Genomic DNA, 18,779 nt, shown 5'->3' with positions numbered 1-18,779 from the left:
CCCTCTCTCTCTCTCTCTTCCTCTCATTTCATCATACCCCTGTCTTCAATTATTCACACTTCTTCAATGATTTATATGCTGATGACTCCTGAGTTTATATTTCTAGCCCAGGCTTCTCTGATCACTTTAAAACATGTCTACCAATTCTTTGATAATCCTTTCATCAAAGATGGAGTCTAATTCCCCTTTGCTTAAATATAGCCTGGCCTCATGACTCTTAACAAATAGAATGTGTGTAATAGGATATGCTTGTTGGCAGGGATGCTGTGTGACTTCTGAGGCAGATTAGAAGAGGTGATACAGATTCTTCCTGGTTCTCTCTCTCAGGACGCATGGTCTAGAGCCCTTAACCACCACATAAGAATTCTCATACCCTGAAGCTGCCTGGAGAGACGAAGCAGAGACCATACTGAGACAAAGATGTCCAAGGAGTTCAGCTGTTCCAGACTCAGAGTCTTTCCCAACCCAGTGTCAGGCATGTGAGTGAAGAGTCTTCCAGATGACACCAGTTCCAGACATCAGTTGACTGTGACCTCATGACAGACCCAAGCCAGAACACCTCAGTCAAATCATTTCAGATTTCTGCCCCACAGAAACTGGGAGAAGTAATAAATGACTATTATTGTAAAAAGCCACTAAGTTTGGGAGTGATTTGGTACATAGACATAAATATTCAGAATACCCTCTGACTTCCACACAGACATCTCCTGAAGGAATTTAGGACATGCCACCCCCAAATATGCTACTTTGGCATATTGACTGTTTTGAGTTGAAGGCACTTGAGAAGCAGCAGGTGCAGGAATGGCACTCTGACCTCCCCTTTCCTCCTTAAAAATAGCCTATAAAATTTCCCATGAGAAACGTACCCTCCCTGTACCAGGAAGAAAAGAACACCCTTATTACCAGAAATTGGGAATTGACACTGAAATGGATCCGTACAGATAAACTTACTAAAATCTTTACTTACTAAAATTACTAAAATCTTACTGTAATCTTACTAAAATCTTACCTTTATTTTCCATTAGTCATTTCCTCATATATCTTCTGGTCACTTCCCCATAATTTATTGTCTCTAGCTCAAACCCCTGTTGCCCATCTTATCATGTTTTCCAAATGTATTATTTCTTTAGCTAAAAGGTATATAAACTTTTTGCCCTGGGTACTACTCTGCATCATTTTCTTGTGAAGATTTCCATGCACATGTAAACTTCTAATGACACTTGTATGTGTTTCTCCTGTTAATTTGCTTTATGTCAGTTTAATTCTCAGGCCCAGCCAGAGATCCTAAGAGAGTAGACAAGAAATTTTTCTTCTTCTCTCTCTGGCCCTATGGTTTCCCCATTTTGTCCTCTTGTTAAGTAGTTCATTATCTTCATACATCACCCACCCCATTCTCAGAAACTTAGCTTCATGGTTGATTTTCATTTGGAACTCCCCTCAGTCTTTACATATTTGTTATCTGCCTTGTTTTTCCTAGAGTTCTTATTTGGTAGCATCCAAGGCATTTGCACGATATTAAAAAAAATCCCCAGGGTGTAGCCAAGACAGACAGCCTATGACAGAGACTCTTACGTATGCATAAATTGGAATGCAGATCCAAGTGTTTCATGAAAATAATTATCTCTGACTGAAGTAGAAGAGCCATTAAAAACCATTAAACTTTGACATGAGTTGTTGATGAAAGCAATAACTTGCTTTCCTAGAAGACATTAAAAGAATTAGATTCACAACAATTTAGGAATCTAAGTAATAAAGATACAGTCACTTCTAAAGCTAAGATAAAGATCTGGATGGCCAATGGTCTGTAAGGAATCTAATTTTAAAGGCTAATACAGGGTTGGATTAGAAATATTTGCACCCAGGAGTGCCTGGGTGGCTCAGTAGGTTAAGCATCACACTCTTGATTTCGGCTCAGATAGTGCCCCTGGTTAGGTTTCATGCCAAGCATGGAGCATGCTGGGGATTCTCTCTTGTGCTCATGCTGTCTCTTTCTCCCCACCTCTCTCTCTCTCTTAAAAAAGGAAAAAAGAAAAGGAAAAGAAAGAAATATTTGCGTTCAATGTTTCTGTATACACTTCTAACCTGATTAGTCCTACCAAGGGATAAATGATATGTTTTTTCTGGACTTGATTTCTCTTGGCCTTGATCTGCAACAGGAATGGAAAGAGCAGGATAAACTAAGAGAATCTTTCTCATAGTACAGGAAAGAGAGGAGCAAGAGAAGAGGTTAGGAAGACTAGGAATGCTCAGGTCTGCCCCAAGAGGGGAGGAAATGAGACAGGATGACAGACAAGTTAAGACAGGTTATGCCCTAGATAAGTTCATATGGAATTTCTTTGGAGCTTCCATCAACATACCTGAATTTCAGAAGGGAGAGCTGTCTGCCTTCCTTTGTGAGAAATGTTGGTCATGGATATAAATAAATAGCTCCAAGCTACTGTGTGTTAAATCGAAGAATAATTCTTTGTTAAGAAATTGCAATAATTAATGTTTTGAGAGAGGGAGAATGAGAGAAAGAGAGAGACATTCACAAAGAGAGAGGGAGAGAGGAAGTAATCCTTCATAAATCCCACAAGAAAAAAATACTAATGGAACTCCTGGCTGGCTGTGGGTAGAGAATGTGACTCTTGACCTAGAGATTGTAAGTTCTAGCCCCATACTGGGTGTAGAGATTACTTTTTAAAAAAATTAATGAAGGACGCCTCGGTGGCTCAATCAGTTAAGCATCCGACTCTTGATTTGGGCTCAGGTCATGATCTCATGGTTCATGAGTAAAAGCCCCACATCAGGCTCTGCACTGACAGTGTGGAGCCTGCTTGGGATTCTCTCTCCCTCTGTCTCTGTTACTCCCCCACTTGTGCTCTCTTGCTCTCAAAATAAATAAATAAACTTAAAAAATAAAAAAAAAATTAATGAAAGGAAAGACCAGGTTCAATGTTATCTATACTGCAACATATTGGAACATAAAATAAATTAGTATCTGAGTCCTCAGATATCTTAAGACAATGAATAACTCACCAACTCACCTAAGATAATGTATATTTAATAGAGAAGTTCCAAAGTGAAGCACAGCAGTAAACTAGAGTGAACATGAACAGCTTCTGATATTAGGCACATTAGGAGTGAGGTGTTTTGGGAAAACAGCTCTCTGTTTTTGACAAGTACTACATCTGAGATGACATCTGCATAATTAATATGTTTAGTCTTGATAATACATTTTCAGAAGGAATGTGTTACCCTGGATACAAATTTTCAAATAGCAAACAGCACTTCTTATTGTCACCTCCCATTATGTGTCTTTCATCACGTATTTAGCCAGCTGTGCTGCTATGAGGGTAAAAGGAAACATGTAACAGAGGCTCCTAGAACTTGAAGCATGAGGTGTTTTCAAACATAGCTAGCTACATTGGTTAGAAATAAAAGGTGTCCTCACTGGAAAACAGATTAGTTTATCCACTAAGAGTAGTAGATAATGGAATAAAATTGACCACCTGCCAGCTATGTGTTCTTGGGCTAAGTTATTTAAACTTTCCAAGCCTCAGTCTTCTCTTCTTCCTGGGATGATTATGATGATTAAACAAGATAATTCACTTAACAACAAACATACCTGGGAAAAGGTAAATGTTCAATAGATGTTAGCAATTCATTATTTAATTTTTATTGAATTATATATGTGAGAGCTTCAGAGAGCAAGGAAATAGTTTGAAGAAAGCAAGTTGGTTTGGTGCAGTACTACAGCTGAGGTTACTGCTTAGTGGCAAAAAACAAACAAACAAAACAGAGTATCTGTATGAGTAGTGCTCCCAAACTCTCACCTCAGCTTGAAGCAGGCAAGTTCAACTTCTATCCTCTATATACTGAAGTTCTGTGTAAAATTTCAGTAAAAAGTAGGGCAGCTGGGTGGCTCAGGTGGTTGAGGGTCTGACTCTTGACTTTGGCTCAGGTCATGATCTCGCAGACTGTAAGTTCAAGCCTCATGTCAGGCTCTATGCTAACAGTGTGGAGCCTGCTTGGGATTCTCTCTCTCCCTCTCTCTCTGCCCCTCCCCTGCTTGCTCTCTCTCTCTCTCAAAATAAATAAAGACAAACTTAAAAATTTTTTTCAGTAAAAACTAAATATAATTATTAAATAATTTACAATAAGTGGTAGTGGGTAGAGCCTCTAATGTCAAAGCCGTATATTACATATCTATGATAAATGTTTCAGAAAATTAGAGATAATAGAGAACTTACATAATATGATAAATGGTATATATAAAAAATGTACAGAAGTAATATACTTAATAATAAAATGGTGACTATTTTCCCTCTAAAATAAGAATGAGAAAATGATGTCTGCTTTCCATTCAATATTCTACAAGCCAGTGCAATGAAGCAAGAAAAAAATAAAAGGTATAAGGATCAGAAGTGAAATAATGTGTCATTAACTTCAAGAAATATGATTTTAAACATAAATATTCAAAATAGTCTAAGATTATTATATTTAATATGTTCATTAAAATTGATGGGTGCAAAGACAACATACAAAACTGAATTCTATTTCTATACCCAGCAACAAATAGAAAATAAGTTTTTAAAAAGACACAATTTTTAATACTTTCAAAAATATCAAATATATGGTAGTAAATCCAGCAAAAATATGTTAATGAGATAAATTTTTAATACCTGAAATATACAGATACATGTTCTTAGATTAGAAGACTCAGTGTTGAAACAATGTCACTTCTTTCTAAATTGACTTCCAGTTCAATGTGATCTTATTAAAACGTCAAGAGAAATTTTTTGAGTTGAAAAGGTGATAGTAAAATTTATATGAAATGCAAACAGTTAAGAATAATTAAAAAACATTGAAGAAGCATATAACGTAGGAGTATATGCTATACTGAAATGAATAATTATTATAGTAACAAAGAGAGTTAGGTGTGAGTGCAAGAATAGAAAATTACAGAGTACAGAAAAGACCCATATGCATTTTGAGACTTGCTTTACCTTAAAGGTAGCAATGCAGAGAAGTGGAGAAAAGATGGTTTCTCCAGTGTTGGATATCCTTAGAGGAGAAACAAAACGTGACCCCTAACTCATACAATACACAAAAATTAATTCTAGATAAATTTTGTGTCTAAATGTAAAAACAGTAAAGTTTCTAAGTAGTAACTTACTAAATCATCTTTATAATTCTCACATTCTCCCTCCCAGATCCTATAGGGGAACTCAGCTTCAGGAGACAAAATGATCAACTCATTTACATTAACATATAAATTCTAGAGGTTAGGTGTACCAGTAGAGGCCATATGTTTCAGTTCCTCATCATGGTGCATAAAAAGACTGGCAACAGTTTAGTTATTAGCATTCCCAGGCCTTTCAACTCAACTATGGAGTAAACTTCCTACTATGGCAGTTAAGTGCCAGACTGCTAATCTGAGGAGGATGTTTTAGTCCCCTGAAATATTACCTCTGAGTTTGGCTTGTGCTTGAATTGTCTCACTTTGAAGGAGATATTTTGCCTGGAGCTTTGGGCCATGTAATAGTGGAGGATCCTAAATCCACAGAAGTTGTTCTGAGGAGGGAGGAGATGTGGCTCATCACCTAAAGTAGGGTGACCAACTGTTTTGGTTTGCCTAGAATTGGGGATGGTCGTGTTAGGAGAGGCACTCTTGACTTGGAACTGAAATCATCTAAAGGCTCACTTACTGTGTGTCTGGTCAGTGATGCTGACTACTGACTGGGAACTTAGCTGGAGTTATCAACTGAAACGCCTTCACATGAACTCTCCATATGGTTGCCAGGGAACCCTTATCACATGACAGCTGAGTTCCAAGAACAAACATCCCAAGAGAACCAGGCTGACTTGTGTCACCTTTTATGTTATAGCCTCAGCTGTCACATAGCATCACCAGTCACCCGGGTTCAAGGAGAAGGACCCTAAATACCACTTCTCCATGGAAGAACTCTCAAAGCACATTGTAAGATGAGTGGGTAGGATGAGAGATATTGTTGTGGCCATTTGTAGAAAACACAATATGCCACAGTCGTATAGAGAATCCACTGAGACACTTGAAGGACTTGAACATGCAGGTGATTGGTGTGGAGTGTGGCAGGGTGCGGGGGGAGCAAAATAAAATCATTTTCTCAGGTGCTTCTCTTTATCTTCCACATCTCATAAGTCAATTTCTATCCTGTGGGTTCTAGGTTTTTAAATATGAGCTGGATTTCCATAAAATTATAGTAAAGAATAAGAGCAATGTGGTGGCAAGGTCATCTGTTCACAGTTCAGGTGTGCTTTACAACTTTGGTGATATTATATGAATACAGAGTGGGGGCTGGCCACCTGATGCTATCAGAAGACTATCAGTTTAGGGTTATAAATTATGTCTCCTTCCACTGTTATCTCCATTGTTTCATCTTATGACATTGGTCAAGTCACTTATATGCCTCAGGTGCCTCATTTTTGAAATAACAATGATAGCAATACTTGACTTATTCACTTAACAGCTGTAGGAATCGAATAAGATCAGTATGAGAAACTGCCACAGAAGCATAAAACTTTACAGTATTTTATAATTGTGTCAAGTTTAACATGTGCTATCTTCAAGAAGGCTAAGTATGAAAGCAAAGACAGGAAAAGCCTTGGATAGATGACCTCTCAGACCCTGTTAGATCTGTTATTAAGACCTTGAACCAAACTAATTACTTATATCTGACTTACTGAATTAAAACATTTGTGACCAGGGGCGCCTGGGTGGCTCAGTCAGTTAAGTGTCTGACTTCAACTCAGGTCATGATCTCACGGTTTGTGGGTTGGAGCCCCACGTCGGGCTCTGTGCTGACAGCTAGCTCAGAGCCTGGAGCCTGTTTCAGTCTGTGACTCCCTCTCTCTCTGACCCTCCCCTGCTCATGCTGTCTCTCTCTCTCTCTCTCCTAGAAATAAATAAAAAATATTTTAAAAAAAATGAAATAAAACATTTGTGACCAAATGAGGACCAAATAACAATTAGATAACAAAACTGTGTTTAATACATTAATATATTAATACAGTAAATCTGTACATCAAGTAAAGTCCAAGTATACCCATTACTTTTGAATAATAATAGAGAAGAGCATAGTTTCTATAATTTTTATAGATACAGAGCTTAACAAACTTTAAACTTATTTTATTTAACCAATGTTCCACTCCAGTGAACTTCATGATGCCGAAAATGGACCATATTGTAGAAAAGGCTATTGAGAAACCGAAAACTGAAAAGTAATGATCACAAGCCACTATGGAAAGTGGTTGTAAAGAACTGAATGAAAAATGAGTAACACTAAAAAGAAGTTAAATCTCCCAAATTAATAATGAGTCTAGTAAAGAAGTCACAGACTGAAGGGGCGATAATGACGACCTCGATGGATAATAAATTTGATTTCATTTATCTTCCTAAGACAGCAAGTATATGAACAACTCACAGTAGTGCAAAAAGTAATTTGAAATACACAGTAAGTTAATCAATGCTTATTTTATGATTGCTGAGCTAGGGAAATTGCTGGCCCAGAAAGAGAAATGCTCTGGGTCTTAGCTTCCAGCAGAGCCTCTGAGGCCTTCTCATCTGGTTTTTCTTCTTGAGTTGTCTCAATCCCTCCCAAAGTTTCAAATGATCGCTTTTACTCTCTGGGCTTCAAGCTTATGTTACTAATGGCCTACCTATTAAAGGGCAAAGAACTGTCCCATTTTGCCTATGAATGAGATTTCCAGGAAGCAGACTTTTAGGGCTCTAACTGGGCAGGGCCCAGGCACACTGGGATAGGTTATACCTTACTACTAAATAACTCTCCTGGTCACTCCAGAGGCAACTTACCCTCAGCAAATCCAAGTTATTGATCATCTTCCCCTTCATTGCAGTTTCTCACAGTATTCTCTCAGCAATGCTCGGCACTCTTTCTGTGCTGACTACCATGTTAGTTACCTTGGAGTGATCACGGACCCTTCCTCCTCACCTACCTCCCACACAAAATCGAGTCCTCTTTGTGCCCCTTTTGAAAACAATGTCTGTTTTGTTGGTTTAACTTCCGCATCATCTCTCACACGGACTATTGCAAAGCGCTCTTATAAAATAAAATGAGAATTAAAATTCACTCTCTGACATGCCTCATTACTTATATTATTTGGGCTCTGTGTTGATGTTTCTTTATTAATAAAAATTATTAGTATACCTACTGTCAATGAAAGACTAAGGAAATGTTTCAGAGTAACAGGACATGATAGAATCTCAGATTGGAGGAAAAAGTTCCCAAAAAAGATGATATCAGGACAATCAATGAAAACTGAATATGGACTACGTGTTGATAATAGTATTTTATCAATATTAAATTTCACAAGTTAGATCATCACTCAGTACTTATGTATCTGAATGTCTTTGTTCTTTTTTTTTTAAGTTTTATTTTTTAATTTATTTTTAATGTTTATTTACTTATTTTGAGAGAGAGCAAAAGAGAGCATGAACAGTGGAGGGACAGAGAGAGGGAGACAGAATCCCAAGCAGGCTCCACACTGTCAGCACAAAGCACAACACAGGGCTCAAACTCACAAACTTTGAGATCATGATCTGAGGGGAAATCAAGAGTGCGATACTTAACCAACTGAGCCACCCAGACTCCCCTGAATGTCTTTGTTTTTAAGATTTACATGCTGTAGGGGTGACAGGCCATGATCTTGGCAATTTTCATATTTTCAGGAAAACATTAAAAAAAAAAAAGAAGAGAATAAAAGAAAAAGTAAAGAAGTTATCTTAGGTGTGTGTAAGCACTTGACAACATTGTTGAAACAGAACATTAACTGGTCACTGGCTGGCCCATGTCAGGCAATGTGTTCAGAAGTCTCATTCATAGTAAATACAATGAAGATCTCAGGTCTAGTGTGACATCAGCATAAGCTGTAAAGCCAAAGACTTTCCAGAAGGCCCTTTCTGTTCTAAAGAGTATGTTAGGGGGTCTTGTGGGCCAATGTTCTGTAGATGAACAGTGGGATTTGTCAAGAAAGTGTTTACCAAAGTAAAGCTTGGAAGGATTCTCATAAAGACAGAAGAAACAAATACTGTCTATTGCAATTCAATCTTCCATTTTCTGAATTTTTTGCATCTCTGACATTAAAAAGTGAAGTTTTGGGGTGCCTGGGTGGTTCAGTCAGGTAAGCGTCCAACTCAATTTTCGCTCTGGTCATGATCTCACAGTCATGAGACCCAGCCCCATATCAGGCTCTGGGCTGAGCATGCTTGAGACTCTCTCTCTCCTTCTCCCTGTGCTCCTCCCTCACTTGCATTCTCCTGCTCTCTCTCACTCTCTCTAAAAAAAAAAAAAAGGAAAAAAAGTGAGGTCTTGAAAGGGTTAATCTATAGTATAGGGTCAAGTGACTTTGTCTTAAAGAAACCAGATCAGACCTGATCTTGCTGATAATTCCCCTGTTGAGTCACTGAACCAGTGACTGACCAGAAAAGATCACGTAATAGACAGTGAGGTCAGCCCCTGAGAAGACCACCTGTTTTGTGAATTTGAGGCCTCCAACAGCTTCCTGCACAGAGAGTCGCCTCCCAAAGTGTAGCCCTTACATGGCATCTGAGTTTCAAAGCCAGGATGGTATTTCTCCAAAACCCAGATTCTTAGCCTAATTGTTCTGCTGCTGTACCCAGATGCTGAACAATCTGGTTTTGTACCTCTCCCCCACATTCAACCTCTATGCCTACTTTCTGCAAATATGGTTAATTTTCAACTCTATCTAAATCATTGGCCCAACACTTAACCCATACTGCCCTCCTTTGCTTCCATATCTTTGCTCATGTATTGCTTCTATTCAAATGACCCTTAAGCTTTGCACAGTGGCAGTATTATAGTCAATGAGGTTTATCTGAAGCATGATTATTGCTAATTGAAAACTTTCCCCTACTCAGATGACCCTTACCCACCAGGCATGCAAGAAATCTCATCTTACTTCAAGAGTTCATAACAAATGTCTGCTCTTAAAATATTGAGTGAAACCTTTTCTAATTCCTCCAGGCAGAGGTTGGCTTTCTCACATAGGACTTTATACAGATTTCCATTATAATTTTTATTTTTAATTTTGTTTTATTGTTACTTTTTATGTCTGCCTCCCTTGATAACTCCTTCAAGGCCCAAAAGGGGTCATATCAGTGTTTTTTTCCCATATGGCCCACTGTTTCAATTTCTCTCCAGTAGGTATCTTTAACCCCTCCTAGTTTTGTCCTTATACCATACCAGCCCTCCAATGTCCTGTCAACTCCCAACACACACAGCAACCAGTTTTAATTGTTGTTGTTCTCTTCGTACTCAGGTTTTGTGCTTAACTAGCTATTGACTTTCATATACTTAGACGGAAGGAGGAGTAAGGGTGACACCATAACTCTAGAGTAGAATGCTGGCATGCACCAGGAGCATTCTTGAGATGGTATATTTTCCTTTTGCATCACTCATGCTGATTGTTCTTGCAGTTCACTAGCTATTGTACCAGGTGTCTGTGGTGCTTACTGTTCAGGATGGTCTGGAACACATTTCCATTTCCCTGCTTATTATAGCACATTGGATAGTTTGGGTATGGAATGGAGTCCCTTAGTTAGATGGTGAGGCTATAAACAAGGGCAGAGATGCAAACAGAAGTGGAGACAGTGGGTAAAAGGCCATTGTGTTAATCAGTTTGATTGCAAATCTAACCTAAGAGGTGAAAAATCTATACACAGAAAACTGTAGAAAGTGAAGAAATTGAAGAAGACACAAAAAATGGAAAAATATTCCATGCTCCTGGATTGGAAGAACAAATATTGTTAAAATTTCTATACTACCCAAAGCAATCTACATATCCAATGCAATCCCTATCAAAGTAACACCAAGCACTCTTCACAGAGCTAAAACAAACAATCCTAAAATTGGTATGGAACCAGAAAAGACCCCAAATAGCCAAAACAATCCTGAGAAAGAAATCCAAAGCTGGACGCATCATAATCCTGGACTTCAAGATGTATTACAAAGCTGTAAGCATCAAGACAGAACGGTACTGACACACAAACAGACATTCAGATCAATGGAACAAAATAGAGAAGCTAGAAATGGGCCCACAAACATATGGCCACCTAATTTTGACAAAGCGGGAAAGAATATCTAACAGAATAAAGACAGTTTCTTCAGCAAATGGTGCTGGGAAAACTAGACAGTGACATGCAGAAAAATGAACGTGGACCACTTTCTTCCACTATACACAGTAAACTCAAAATGGATGAAAGACCTAAATGTAAGACAGGAAGCCAGCAAAATCCTAGAGGAGAAAGCAGGCAAAAACCTCTTCAATTGTGGCCTCAGCGACTTCTTACTCAACATGTCTCCAGAGGCAAGAGAAACAAAGGCAAAAATGAACTATTGGGACCTCATCAAAATAAAAAGCTTCTGCACAGTGAAGGAAACAATCAGCAAAACTAAAAGGCACCAACAGAATGAGAGAAGATATTTGCAAATGACATATCAGATAAAAGGCTACTATCCAAAGTCTATAAAGAACTTATCAAACACAACACCCAAAAAAACCCAAATAATCTAGTGAAGAAATGTGCAAAAGACATGAGTAGACACTTCTCCAAAGGAGACATCCAGATGGCTAACAAACACATGAAATAAAAAGCTCAATATCGTTCATAGCAGCACTGTCCACAATAGCTAAAACATGGAAAGAGCCTAAGTGTCCATCAACAGATGAATGGATCAAGAAGATGTGGTTTATCTATACCATGGAATACTACATGGCAATGAGAAACAATGAAATCTGGCCATGTGTAGCAACATGGATGGACCTTGAGGGTGTTATGCTGAGCGAAATAAGTCAGGCAGAGAAGGACAAATATCATATGTGTGCACGTATAGGAGGACTAGGAGGAACTTAACAGAGGACCAACCGGGAGAAGAAGGGGGGAAATGGTGGGGGAAAGGGAGAGAGGCAAACCATGAGAGACTCTTGAATGCTGACAAAAACTGAGGACTGATGGATGTGGGGGGGGAGGAGGGATGGGCATGGAGGAGGGCACTTGTGGGGATGAGCACTGGGTGTTATGTGGAAACTAATTTGACAATAAACTATTTGAAAAAAAAAATAAATGTAAACCTGTTTTTCAAAAAGAAAAAAAAAAAAAGCTCAATATCACTCATCACTAGGGAAATACAAATCAAAACCACAATAAGATACCACCTCACCCCTGTGAGAATGGCTAACATTAACAACTCATGCAACAACAGATGTTAGTGAAGATGTGGAGAAAGAGGATCTCTTTGGCACTGCTGGTGGGAATGCAACCTCGTGCAGCTACTCTGGAAAACAGGATGGATGTTCCTCAAACAGTTAAAAATAGAACTATCCTCTGACCCAGTAATTGCACTACTAAGTATTTATCCAATGGATACAGGTGTGCTGTTTCGAAGGGGCACATGTATCCCAATGCTTCTAGCAGCACTATCAACAAAAGCCAAAGTATGGAAAGAGCCTAATGTCCATTGATGGATGAATGGGTAAAGATGGGTAAAGAAGATGTGGTATATATACACAATGAAGTATTACTCAGCAATCAAAGAATGAAATCAAGAATCAAGAATGAAATCTTGCCATTTGCAACAACATGGATGGGACTAGAGGGTATTACGCTACGCAAAATTAGTTAGAGACAAATATCATCTGACTTCATTCATATGTGGAATTTAAGATACAAAACAGATGAACATAAGGGAAGGGAAGCAAAAATAATGTGAAAACAAGGAGGGGGACAAAACAAAAGAGACTTTTAAATACAGAGAACAAACTGAGGGTTGCTGGAGGGATTGGCGGGGGAGGGGGCGGCTAAATGGGTAAGGGGCATTAAGGAGGAAACTTGTTGGGATGAGCACTGGGTGTTATACATACGGGATGAATCACTGGAATCTACTCCTGAAGTCATTATTGCACTATATGGTAACTAACCTGCATGTAAATTTATTAATAAATACATAATACCAGTTTGACTGCACATAATATATGAAACAATGAGTGACTAGAAGAGACAAGAGCAACACTGGAATCCTCCTACCAGTTGGATCTTGCTCACTGGATTAGCCTTGTCCCTCTCTCTTTTGTAGTCACTTGCAAGGTGGTCCAAGAGCCTTACTGTGCAGTTTGAGTTTTCTCCAGAAATAAGTTAAAGGGTGGAGGCTTCTGGAATGGAAAATATTAAGAGAAAGTCAGTGTGGTGGAATTTAGTAAATGCAGTACGAGATGACAATGAAAAAGCAGCTTCCTATAACTCTGTTAAGGACTTTGATCTTTAGATTTAGAGCCCTAGGATACAACTCAGTGTTTTTAAGCATGGTGGGGGTAGGGTATTGTGACATTATCAAATTTATATATGTTTAAAAACTACTTAGTTGTGGGGTACCTGAGTGACTCAGTTGGTTAAGCGTCCGGCTTTGGCTCAGGTCATGATCTTACGGTTCGTGGGTTCAACCCCCGTGTCGGGCTCTGTGCTGACAGCTAGCTCAGAGTCTGGAGCCTGTTTCAGATTCTGTTTCCCTCTCTCTCTGACCCTCCCCTGCTCACGCTGTCTCTCTCTCTCAGAAATTTAAAAAAAAAAAAAAATTTTTTTTAACTACTTAGTTGCTATATAGGGAACAGATTGAAGTACATCAAAAAGATGAAGTTCATAGCTCCATATATGCCAAGAAATTTATCTTGAATTTAATCAAGCCTCCAGATCCAACTCATGGAAAATTTGAGAGCTAGAGGAACATGTTAAACAATATCACAAGGATATAGTCAGCCAAATCCAGACTGTGGGACATTGTACAGGATGAATGACCTGGTTTCTTCAACAAATAAATGAGATTAAGAGAAAAAGGGAGGAAGGATTATAAATTGTTTGGATCCTAACTGAGAGAAAACAACTGCACAAGGCATTTGGGAGCGACTGCATAAATTCAAGTATGTACTGGGTGTTATATGAAAATGAAGAAATAATTGTTTTGGGGTGTGTAGGTGGCTCAGTTGGTTAAGCGTCTGATGCTTGGTTTTGGTTCAGGTCACTATCTCACGGTTCTGTGAGTTTGAGCCCTGCATTGGGCTCTGTGCTGACAGTGCAGAGCCTGCTTGAGATTTTCTCTTTTCCTTACTCTCTGCTGCCCTTCCCTGCTCATGCTGTCTCTGTATCTCCCAAAATAAATAAACTTAAAAGAAAAAAGTAATTGTCACGTTAGATGTGGTAATGGCATTAGAATTTGTTTTTTAAAAATTTGCCTTATATATTATTGATATATATCAAAACATTTACAAATGAATATATATGATATCTGCAATTTGCTTTAAAATAATCCAGAGAAAACGAAAAACGAAATTAGAATACCTGGCAAATTGTTGGCCATAATTCAATCTGGGGTAATGGGACATTTTATTATATTATATTCTGTTTATTCTTATACATTTGAAAATTATATATTTGATGATTTTTATGATAAATTCTTCAAAAAATAGAATAAAAGTTGGGATTAAAGCTGACTAAATTTTAATAACAGAAAGTAATCATTAAACTGTGAAAACTACCCAACATATTACCAAAAGCAAGATTCAACACTACTACCACCAAAGACAAAAATCAATGATTGGAGAAGAATAAAACCATTTCCCTTTTTATGCCCTTCTCTCCAACCTCTTCTGTCTTCCCCCTTACCTCCCCCAAAAGAGGGGATGCAGTAAAACAAGTTAAAATGCTACTCCTGTCATCTAGTGAAGGGACAGCCTGGACTCAGGAAGTGGCTTTGAAGATGGATGAAAAAGTGTTTGGATTTATTTATAAAGTCATGGATGTGAGGAAACCTACAAGGATAGTGCAGTGATCTCCTGTGGTGGCTGACTGGATGCTGGGTCCCCCAAGCGTAGAGATTTAAAAAGAGGGAGCATGAAGTGGAATCAAAGTGGAGAGTCATGGGGAGTTGGCCTGCTTCAGAGAAGTGGCCTTCAGTGAGGAATGCAGCCAGCTCCCAGAGAGGGAGCCAGGGGAACCAACACCCTGACTTAGACTCATCCCTCTGTAGATAACCAGGGGCAGAAGCTCAGTTTAAGACAGGCACATAGCCTTCGATATTGGGCCTTGAGTGGGGTAGAGGGTGAAGAGTGGATTGGGAGGAGCGAACATAAAGGGCCCAGCACAGGCCACAGTTTTTGTGCATGCTATGAGATTCACCACAATCTGAATATTGCCTGTCTTGCCTCTTCTGTAGCCACACCCCTGTAAAATGGGGGTATTAGAGGATAACAGCATCTAATTCATAACTCTTGATCAAGTGAGCATCAAATGAGTAAACTTGTGTAAAGTATTCGATTTGCATAGTGCTTGGCAACTGTAAGCCTTCCTGGACATAGTTCTCTTGCTCTGAATATTTTTTTCTTCCCAGATTTCTCTAGGAACTAGGTCTTTTTTTTTTTTTTTTCTTCCTTTCTTTTGTTTTGTTTTGGTTGCCTGAAAGAGTGGTATTTAATAAATATTTGTTCACTGAATTAACACTCACTGACTATCTGTGCTAAGTGTTTTGACCTGCATCATGTCAATTATTACAACAACCTTATAAGGTAAATATCATCCCCATTTTACAGATGAGGCTATTTGAAGCTCAGCAATGCTCCAGCTTGTCCAAATCAGACCAGAGACTCAGGTCTGTTTTACTCTAAAACCTATGTTCTTTGCTCTGTATCAGTGGCCTCATGCAAGGAGGGTTTTCTGCATAGAATGAATGCTGGCCGGTGGAGTATCACCCTGACACTCACTCTACTGTGAATCCTAAAAAATAGGGTTCTGTTCACCAGGAGCCAGGTGACCATACGCCTCTTATCTGCCAATAGCTTTTTGGGTCATAGAGTCTCTGTCTGAATCATCTTTGTGTTTGCATAGGACACCCCATTTCATGGGTGCTAGTCAATGATTATTGACTTAACTAATATTAACAACAATAGGCTGTCGTCTTCTGCTCTTGCTGACTCTGCTTCCTATGTGCTTTGGTCCCCTGAGGGGTTGAGGAGCTTAGCCTCCAACTCATAGTCTTGAAGGGCTCTGCCTAACATTCATTAAGCAATTTCATTGCCTGGCTTCATTCTAGGTTCTTTACACATAGTCATTTGCTGATCATGACAAATCTATGGTATAAGGATTCTCCTTATTCCTATTTTAAGTTTCAGGAAACTAAAGTTCAGAAGAGTTTAGTGAACTTGTTCGAAGTCACACAGCTAGAGAGAACGCCAGGATTTGGAATCCAAGCCTTAATATTAATAAAGAAGAGCTTAACAATGTTCCAATTGGCCACCTCCCCTTTTCTGTCCTTTACATCTCCTGTAGCTGTGTGGCTCTCAGCTCTTCCCTGATCACCATCAGCCTACAGGGCAGCTTTACATTGTCTCTGCTGTTATAAGTAACCGTTAAGACAAAATAAAGTGAAAGCTTATTGCTAGAATCTTTGTTGCACACATGCTTCATAAAGATGAGTCTCACTTCCTTATCTTGGTCAAGCACATTTGGAGATGAAGCTGCTGAAAGGGAGTTCAGTTCAGCTTTTTGTTTTTTATGGTTTTTTTCCCCACAGAAGGCATTTAGCCTGGATTCTCCTAGTAACAAACCAAAACCCCAACTTTATGGCCAAAGAACTGTTGATTGAAGAAGCCTGAAGAGAGAGATGTAAAGCAAGCAGCACAAAAGCTAGAATGGTGTGTAAATCTTTGCTGGAGACAATGTTACTTTTTAAATTTTTAATGAATTTTTTTCTTTTTTTTGAGAGAGAGAGAGAGGGGCGGGGGGAGAGGGAGAGGGAATCTTAAGCAGACTCCATGTTCAATGCAAGCCTGTTGTGGGGGTTCCATCTCGGGACCGTGAGATCATGACCTGAGCAGAAATCAAGAGTTGGACACTTAACCCAGCCCCCAGGTGACACAAATACAATTTTAATTTCATTGAAACAATCTCTAGTTCTTTAATGTGACCAAAATAGTAAAAAACTCAATTTTAAGTACATGACACTAATTTATGTTCCTTTTAAATTTAGCAATTACTATTTCCCCACCCTACACATTTTTCTTTCCCCCCTTTAATCTTTTACTGAACACACACACACACACACATGCACATATATATTATATTAAGTTCCTGCTTTCAATTCTTTTGGATATATACCCAGAACTAGAATCACATGGTAATTCTGTTTTTAATTTTCTGATGAACTACTATATTATTTTCCATAGTGGTTACACTTTATATTCCTACCAGCAGTGCACAAAAATTCTAATTTCTCCATATCCTCACCAACACTTGTTATTTTCTGCTTTTTAAACTGGGCATTCTAATGGGTATAGAATGGCATCTTAGTGTGGTTTTGGTTTGCGTTTTCCTAATGATTAGTGATGTTACTTGTCTTATCATGGGCTTGTTAGCAATTCATACATTTTTGGAGAAATGTCTGTTAAAGTTCTTTATCCATTTCAAGTTGGAGAATATGTTTTTTGTTATTGTTGAGTTGTGGAAGTTTTTTTTATATATATTCTGGATATTAGCCTCTTATAGGATCTATGATTGGCAAACATTTTATCTCATCCCAATGCTGGGGTGGGAGGGGTGTCGTTTTTTCTTTTTAAGTTCAGCTTGATAGACATATTTATATGATCTGGCTGGTCCCTTTGGGACACTTTCTTATATGAAACATTTAACATGCCTCCCTGAAGTTAACAAAAGCCTCCTTAATTATATTTTGGATATTTCCACATTCTTCAGTTAATATTTGAAGGCAATTTCTTTTGTTGTATCATTTGTACAAGTGGTTGAACTCATCTGTTAAATTTTGAATCTACCTAATTTCATTTCTCATTAACTTTAATTTGGGAAGTTCCTTGCTATGATCTCTATGTGTATGTGATTTTAACTTCATTAATCTTATGCTACCAGTTTTTTTTACAGTTGAACCTTGAACATGTTTGAACTGCACCAGTCCACTTATATGGGATTTTTTTCCCATAAATATAGTACAGTACTATAAATGTATTTTCTCTTTATGATTTTCTTAGTAACATCTTTTCTAGCTTACTTTATTGTAAATTACATTATATAATACATATAACATTTAACCAACTGTGTTATCAGTAAGGCTTCTGGTCAACAATAGGTTATTAATTGTTAAGTTTTGGGGAAATCAAAATTATACGTGGATTTTCAACTGCACAGCTGGGGTGCGGAGTGTTGGTGCCTTTAACCTCTGCATTGTTCATGGTCAACTGTATTTTGTTCTAGTTTTTAACCACAATACTTTCATTTTAATCTTTCCTAAAAGAAAAAAAAGGAGAGAGAGTTTTCAAATACGCAATTGTAGTAATACCTGACAACTGCTTGGTTAAATGTATTACTTTTCCATATTTTAAAAATATAAGCAACTACTTTTTCTGGAAGCAAAGTTAAGTGTACAAAGGGAAACAGAAGCCATAAAGTAACAGAGCTGTGAAGTACTCACAATGCTGTCATTTCTCCTTTGAAGAAATGTTTCTATGATATCTGTTCTGTGGAAGGCAGAGACAAATACAACTCCTACAGAAGCCAAAAAGATACAGATTTAAAGAGCAACAAAGTGAGGGGGCAAAAATAATTTTAAAAAGCAGCGAACAAAGCAAAAAATTAAAATAACATTGTTTCGGGCACCCTCCTACACTGTTGGTGGGAATGTAAACTGGTACAGCCCCTCTGGAAAACAGTGTGGAGGTTCCTCAGG

The 18,779-nt window shown here is 38.3% G+C and overlaps 1 protein-coding gene and 1 pseudogene across 2 annotated transcripts in view; one reads left to right on the top strand and one right to left on the bottom strand.

Moving 5' to 3' along the window:
- The window catches only part of MIER3 (MIER family member 3), a 188,134-nt gene that overhangs the window by 136,067 nt on the left and 33,288 nt on the right, over window positions 1–18,779 (bottom strand). For both annotated transcript variants that reach the window (XM_039244530.1, XM_039244531.1), the window contains exon 2: window positions 13,085–13,209. The gene's annotated coding sequence lies outside the window, so the exon portion shown is untranslated. The remainder of the gene's footprint in view (window positions 1–13,084; window positions 13,210–18,779) is intronic.
- On the top strand, window positions 9,837–10,051 carry LOC120239975 (annotated as a pseudogene).

This window comes from Hyaena hyaena, unplaced genomic scaffold, assembly GCF_003009895.1.
Source record: "Hyaena hyaena isolate Hyena2069 unplaced genomic scaffold, ASM300989v1 scaffold_241, whole genome shotgun sequence".
Classification (NCBI taxonomy): Eukaryota; Metazoa; Chordata; class Mammalia; order Carnivora; family Hyaenidae; genus Hyaena; species Hyaena hyaena.
Note: the sequence above shows the minus strand (reverse complement) of the source record. Positions and strands in the feature narration are given on the sequence as shown.